Source organism: Physeter macrocephalus, chromosome 15 (genome assembly GCF_002837175.3).
Source record: "Physeter macrocephalus isolate SW-GA chromosome 15, ASM283717v5, whole genome shotgun sequence".
NCBI classification, from domain to species: Eukaryota; Metazoa; Chordata; class Mammalia; order Artiodactyla; family Physeteridae; genus Physeter; species Physeter macrocephalus.
Window position 1 is genome coordinate 12833753 of NC_041228.1, and position 7626 is coordinate 12841378.

The window sequence follows — 7626 nt, forward strand, 5'->3', positions numbered from 1 at the left end:
TCACTATCTATAATTAGTGAGCTCCACTGTGTGCCAGATACTGTGTTAAAGGCAATGTGTGTGTGTAAATATATTTACACATGAGAAGAGTGTGACTTTGATAATCTACCCAAGGGAATTTATCCAAGGTCATTAGTCAATATTTGATACGTGAACCCTTGTTGTTCTGATTCTAGTGATTAGAAATGAAATGCTTTGCTTATATCCACTCACGGGTGATACTGAGGCTCAGATTGTTCCTGAGGACGTGGTGATGTGGACAGCTGGGCTTTTCACGGCCAGCAGCCTGGCGGCCAGTGCTATAGAATTTATGATAGGGTAGCTTAATGGGGATGCCTCCCCAGAGGACAATTTTACGCTTGCCTGATGATTCCAAAGTAGTTGACGCTGAACCGGACCAGTGGGTCCCTAAACCATGCCATGCCATGCCACAGCCACATGTCATGAGCTTTGCTTACTTCATGGTGTTCAAGTAACCACAGCCCTTGGGGGAGTGTGTAGCCGATCCCACGAGCTGGCTTGCTTTCCACTCTCTTGACTGTTAGCTCTTCTGTGGTAGCCAGAGAACAGACTGCCTCAGCATTTAGATTCGAAAGTGCACATTAGAGTCCCACGTGTGCTGGCCAAGGAACGCATAGCCCTGTCAGTCTTGTATTTCGTGCTCATCCAGCTCAGAGACGGCAACTCATCGAAGGCAATGGAGGACTCACTCATTGGATGTCCTGGGTCTGAGGAGTTGATCCATGAAACCCCAGAGAGAAACGTGACATGGTCTGAAGTACGGAACCTTGGCCAAGGCTTTTTCAAGAACCTCCCTCCAAAGAGCTGGTTTGAGATAAAAATGGTATCCCACTTGAGAAACCCTTATGTTGGGTCTGGTCAGGGCAAGAGTCCAGGCATTCCAGGAGTCTGTGGAAGAAAAACTAGATTTTCCACTTACTTGAGGCGTGGGTTTCAATGATCATTTCAAAAGAGTCCAAGATGAAAGAACCCTACCAGCTAATTTTAGAGCAAATGGTTTTATCCGCCTGATTGACTCAAACAGGGAAGAAGAAAGGGAATTGAGAAAAAAAAAATGGAGATCTTGACTTTCAAACCAACTAGGCCTGTGAAGCCGGTGCTTGCTATGATTTTATTCTTCAATGTTTGAGGTAGAACATCCACGATTGGTGCTATGGAGTCATTTTGCTAACTGATATGAAAACAAAGCCCCTCGGATGGGCCTAGGCTAACTGATTAGCTAACTAGGAGGTGGTATAAAAATCCCTCTGTATCTTTAGACCTGTTTCTTCTTCTCTAAAATTGGAAGATGGAATCAGGGAAAGTTAAGGGAAAAAGGAGCTTAGAAATCATCTCATCCCCAGTCCTTAAGAAGCAGAGATGTCTGAAGGTTACAGGATTTGTACAAGGTCCTATAGCTAGTTCGTGGCAGAGATCAGACGAAAACTTGGGTGTTCTGAACCAAATTCATTACTTTGGCTTTTTTTTCTTTAAACCAAACAGCTTCAGTCCATCTTTTTTCAGAATTCTGCAGCATGACTGGAAGAATATATTTAATGAAGTCACTATCATGGAAGATTTGAAAAGCTGGATTTTGAAGCACTTTGCAGATGGAAGCAGTATTTGCCACAAACCACAAGATTAGAAGGGTGATACCTCCTCCTCAGCCTTTGGGAGGTCTGACTCTGGGAAGCCCGGCCACTGCCTCTGGAGAAACCAGGACAGTCAGCCTCAGGCAATCAGAGAGAAAGAGCCACCAGCAACTGCCCTCTGACCGCCCTCTCACCTGACACTGCGGTATTGGGGATGGAAAGAAACACAATCCTACCCAGGCTTCTCCATGTTGACTGCGTTGGATCTGAGCTCCCTTTATCTCTCTAGGGCTTAGAGTCTAGGGCCTCTGGGGATGACTGAGGAAAAGATGTTTCCAAAGGATTAGAGGACATGAGAATTGAGAACCAAAGAGGGGACAGTGTGTCGTCACTTGTTTTTCCCCACCTTCCATTGTAAAATGGAAATCTGATCAACAAAGTACCTCCCCCAGTGCACATGCCTGGTCCTGGCTCCTCCAGGTTTACCTTCTGCCTTTTCTCCCTCATGATGGTTCCCCGCTGGGAACTTCATTCTGACCCTCACAACAGCCCTGCTGTATGTTGCTCAGAACTCCTGGGGAGCCCTTGCTTCCCCTGCTTGGGATACTCACCCACCCGCTCCCCAGCACTACCGCCAGCATGCAGCCATGTACACACCACCTCTTCAGAAACGTCTTCACTGACTGTGGGGTCACCGCCCTCCTCTGATGCCCAGGGCACGCTGTGCTTACCTCTGGCAGAACTGATAACACTGTATTGCTATTATCTATTTAAGTTTTCTTCAATATACTGTAAACTCCATGAGCTCAGGGGGCAATGTGTGTTTCGTTTAACATTTCTTCCCAGACATTAGCACGGTTCTGGGCGTGATATATATATTAGATATATAATATCTAAGCCTTGTTAGATATTAAGTGGGTAAATGGATAACACCTAACATTTATTGAATGCTTACTGTTTGACTATCACTGTTTTAGAGGCTTTAAGGCTACTATCATCAATTCTTTCAACAACCTTTGAAGAAAATGCTATTATTATTTCCACTTAGTAGAGGAAGAAGCGTAGGCTAGGGGCCTTTAGAAAGCGTCCCTAAAACGACATGATCAGCAGTGGAGAAGGGAATGGAAAGCGTGAAGTTTGCCTTGAAAAGCCATGCTCCTCCTCACCTATTGCCCGCTTCTCTCATAAACTGTGACTTCCCTGGGATTTGGTACAAAGGGAACGCCGTGTTAGAAAGGGTCCCTTTCAGTACTACCATGCTATCTTTGTATGACTTGGTGCTGGGGTGTGGGGTGTGGTGGCAGTAGAAACAGATGCTTCTTAAGCATCTTCTAATTGACAGCAATGGGTCTCATGTCTCTGCCTCCAGGCCCTCACTTCAGTGAAGAACTCCCCCAGTTCCAGTTCTGATGGCTTCTGTGAAGAACAAAATGTTATCAAGGTAGGCCCGGGGCATCGTGTGTCCAGGATTTCCCGATAGTTAACAACAAACTCCATCTTGTTCATAAGAGTTCACCACAAAGAAAACCCCATTGCTTTTATGGTGTTAGGGCAAAGATCTGGGTCAAACAGGGGTAGAAGTACTTTATAAGGAGAAAATCAGATTAGTTAGGCCTCTATACACTTTGGCTTTATTTCCTCAAGGTTTGTTGAAACATCTCCCATTCCTTTCTATCTGACCACTCCTTCCCTATTCACCTGGATGGGACTTGCATGGTAAAGGTGAGACTTTATACAAGCCCAGAAACACCAGGGAACTGAAGCAGTCGTCCCTGAAAAGCAAGACACATGCCCCAAAGAAGCAGACTTCATGGGAGTCAGACAAATCCGGTTGGGTGGATGTGGTAACTTCTGTTTTTTACTCTCTCCCCAGCATGCTTTCCCACGCCCATTCTCCTGGTTCAACATACATTAGGGGAATGAGTTAACTCGTCTTGTACTTCAAGGCCTGGTATCCATCGATTACTGGTGCCATCAAAATCGTAAGTACATAAGAGCTCATTTACTTAATATATATTTATGAACACCAATTTCCTGCCAAGGGTGTCTATCAACTGATTGGGATGATGGTGCATTTAAATCCTGGGGGACTGGTGCCCAATCATGAATGTAATTACAAATCTACGTCCAAGGAAGAATTTCCACAGTCAAGCCTTGGATTCCAATTTTGAGATTTACATTGTTCCTTTTAATTACATACCAACTCTGTGGTATGTAGGTGTGCCAGTTTGGATTAAGTCAGACACCAGGTATAGACTTTTCTCACCATTAATATTACTCCTCAGTGTTAAGATAGTTGATATTTTAACAAATATTTTCATAAGAAATATCTTTTTAGATGTCGGACCTGCCCAAAGGTAGAATAACCTGCCCTGAGGAGTAGTGAGCTTCTAGTCACTGCAGGTGTTCAAGCAGAGAGTGGATGACTATCTGGTTGAGATAACTGCACTGCGAATTCCAGCATTAGCCACTTCTTTAGACTGAAATAATGAAACAATCAAGAACTAACAGATTCTGTGTTATATCACAATTTCATTTAGCTGCAAGAAATGCAATGCCTAACAGCAACATAGAGAAATAAAAAGGTTATATGTTTAATATTTCAGGAAGTCCAAAGTTAGGTGGTGGATAAGCTGGTTCATCAGTGCTATCGTGGACTCGGGAAGTTTCTATTTTTTTGCTCCAGGATCATTAGTCAATAGACCTTATGCTCATGCTTATAATATTGATAAAGTTGTTGGTGATGATGATGATAGTATTGACACTTTGTAGTTTTAACCATGTGCCAAAACTGTTCTAATTGCTTTCACGTATTTACTCATGGTTGTAAGAGGGCGGTCGTACCACAGACCTCACATATGTGTTCCAGTTAACAAAAAAGGAGTGTGTGTGGGAAGGAAACTAAAGAGGCAAAAGAAATATTTTATCAGTACAAGTATTTCTAGAAGCTCACCCAAAAGAAGTCTGCTTTAGTTCTACTGGACAAAAGAGTCTCATATGACCATCCTTAGCTGGAAGGAGGCCAAGGAAGAGGGATCCTGAATGGAGGCTGGGTCGATGCACGAACTGCCCCTTCCATGTGAGGTAAGCCTTTTCACATCCATAATGTCAACTGATCCTTACAACAACTCTATACACTAGATACCAAAGGAAACTGAAGAACGCAGACAGGATCATTAGTCAATAGACCTTATCCTCATGCTTATAATATTGATAAAGTTGTTGGTGATGATGATGATGATAGTATTGACACTTTGTAGTTTTAACCATGTGCCAAAACTGTTCTAATTGCTTTCACGTATTTACTCATGGTTGTAAGAGGGCGGTCGTACCACAGACCTCACATATGTGTTCCAGTTAACAAAAAAGGAGTGTGTGTGGGAAGGAAACTAAAGAGGCAAAAGAAATATTTTATCAGTACAAGTATTTCTAGAAGCTCACCCAAAAGAAGTCTGCTTTAGTTCTACTGGACAAAAGAGTCTCATATGACCATCCTTAGCTGGAAGGAGGCCAAGGAAGAGGGATCCTGAATGGAGGCTGGGTCGATGCACGAACTGCCCCTTCCATGTGAGGTAAGCCTTTTCACATCCATAATGTCAACTGATCCTTACAACAACTCTATACACTAGATACCAAAGGAAACTGAAGAACGCAGAGTTTTAAGTAACTAGTCATTTAGGTATTAATTTCCAAAGCTGAGATGTGAATCCACCTACACTGACCTCAGAAACTGTGCTTCCATACTTGTCACTACTGCACAAGGCTACCTCTCTAGGTTGGTTTTAGTTCCCCTCCCTCCCTGAAATTCGATAACTGAGATGTGCTAGTCACCTTGAAATAGAAGACGGAGTAGAATTACACGGTGGCAAGCCCAGAGTCAGTTCTTTCCCTGTAATGGCTTTCCATGAATTTGCTGGATCCACCAAAGGTCTAATAAGGTGAATGCTCAATGCCACTTAACCAGGCACAAGTTGAGGCCGGCGCCAGAATGAAGAGCACGCACTGTTCCTGCCACCGCTGAGCGAGGCACACATTCTCTAGATGAAAAGTCATTCTCTGGGAATTGGTCAGATCTCTTCAAAAGTGCGTTGCATGTACCGGGTCATAAGAGGATCACTCATGCAGCCCCAGATTAACATCATACGTAGCAGTTCGGTCACCCGACAGGGATGCTCTTTCCTAGGTTGTTTCACCTGGCTTCCCATGAACCGCATAAGCACTAGGAAGATCCAGATCACTGTAAGATGGAGACATTCCCTTTTTGGCAGAGGCAGAGGTATCAGCTAGGCTATTCCTGCAGGATTTGTAGGTTAATAAGGCTAAAGGACACGGTGATGACTCTGTCTAAAATATTTGCAGTTGCCCTAGAACCACTTCTCCCCGTGGGGAGGCAGCACAGCGCAGACTAAGTGCAGGCTGGCTTGGATTTGAATCCCTGTCCCCCAAGCCCCACAGCCTTAGCTGTGCTATGCAAACTCTCTCAACTCATATGGTTATTTTGAGAATTAAACAAGGTACTACCTTGAAACCACTCAGCAAGGTGGTCAGCTACATGGAGTGGAGAATCAATAAATGTGGGCTGCGGTTCACTATTATTACTGTTATTGTTGGTTCCATTATTATTTTTCAGAGTAGGTCTCGAGTTTCTTACCATCTGGAGGACAAACCCTGGAAAGATTCCCAGGTATTTCCAAGGTGAACGTGAGGTCCATGGATATGGACGGCAGGGTTGAGGCATCTAAACCAGTGTTTCAGTCATTGAAAATTAAAGCTGGAAGTCTGTTTATGCTGAGGTCCACAGGCTACTGGACCTATGAATACTTGTCCAGAATCTGAAAGATCTTTAAAATTAATTCTCTCTATTAAAATGACCCAGTAGTGGGAGAAACACTCAGGACCAGGTGCTAGGGTCTCAAAAATCAACCCTGGGTCTGGTCTATTTCTTCTTTAAACAAAAAAGTTATTGCCCCCACTGAGATGAACAACAATATCAACCATTAACCTTTTTTTAAACACTTAGACACTTAACGCTATGTTCCGCTGACATTCTAAACCTACATGTATCAGCACATGTGAGTCTCACAGCTAGTTCCTTGCTGTAGGTTCTATTAGCCTTCCTCTGAAAAGAGACAGAGACAGACAGAAATTGAACAACTGGTCCAAGGGTACAAAGCCTGTTAAGGGGCAAAGCCAGGCTTTGGACTCTGTTAGGGATGCTCTAAATGCAGCCCTTCTCTCTGTTTTAGTGCCTTCTGAAGGGAGGATGAGATGCAGACCTATATGAGCTCCCCTACTCATCACTCTCTTCTTTACTCACTTCTCTCCAGCCATTTTGGCCCCTCATCATTTCCTAGGACCCATCAAGTTTATTCTCACCACTGGATCTTTGTCTTTCCTTTTTCCTCTATCCTAGAATGAATTCAGGGGTCCCTCAGAGGAGAGAGTGACTCCTGAGAGGGTACATTTGTCACAGAATCCAAACTTTAAAATATAACAAAAACAAAGGAACAAAAATTCTTGTGGGCAGTAGTATAATGTGGTTGTTTTAAAATAGGAATAAATTTCCAGTTCTTAATCCCCCACCCTCCATCTCCCAAAGAAAAATTAAAAATCATCTGTAAGCATCCTTTAGGTTATCCATTCATCTCAGTTTGCCCAGGACAGTCCCACTTTATGCCTGTATCCTTTGCGTAATTATTAAGAGCACTCCCTTTCACTCTCAAACAGGCCTCAGTTTAGAAAATATCGAGTCACCCTGTTTATAATGGGCATTTCTGTCTCCACTATCGGTTTCCAAAGTAGAGTACCTCACTAGTTGAAATTCTTTCCAGATAGCAAGCAGGAAAAAAGAATACACCTGTTTGTATCCAAGCCTGTGCTTTTCAGAAGTCTAGATGGCTCTATCCTTAAGTGATTGGAAAACTTTTCCAGCTCTGACACCTCTCCACTCATCGCCCACCAGCTATTCTCAACTCTTCTATCAGTTATTGCCTCTACCATGAAGTTGATAACAACGGACTCACACTTACAAGTT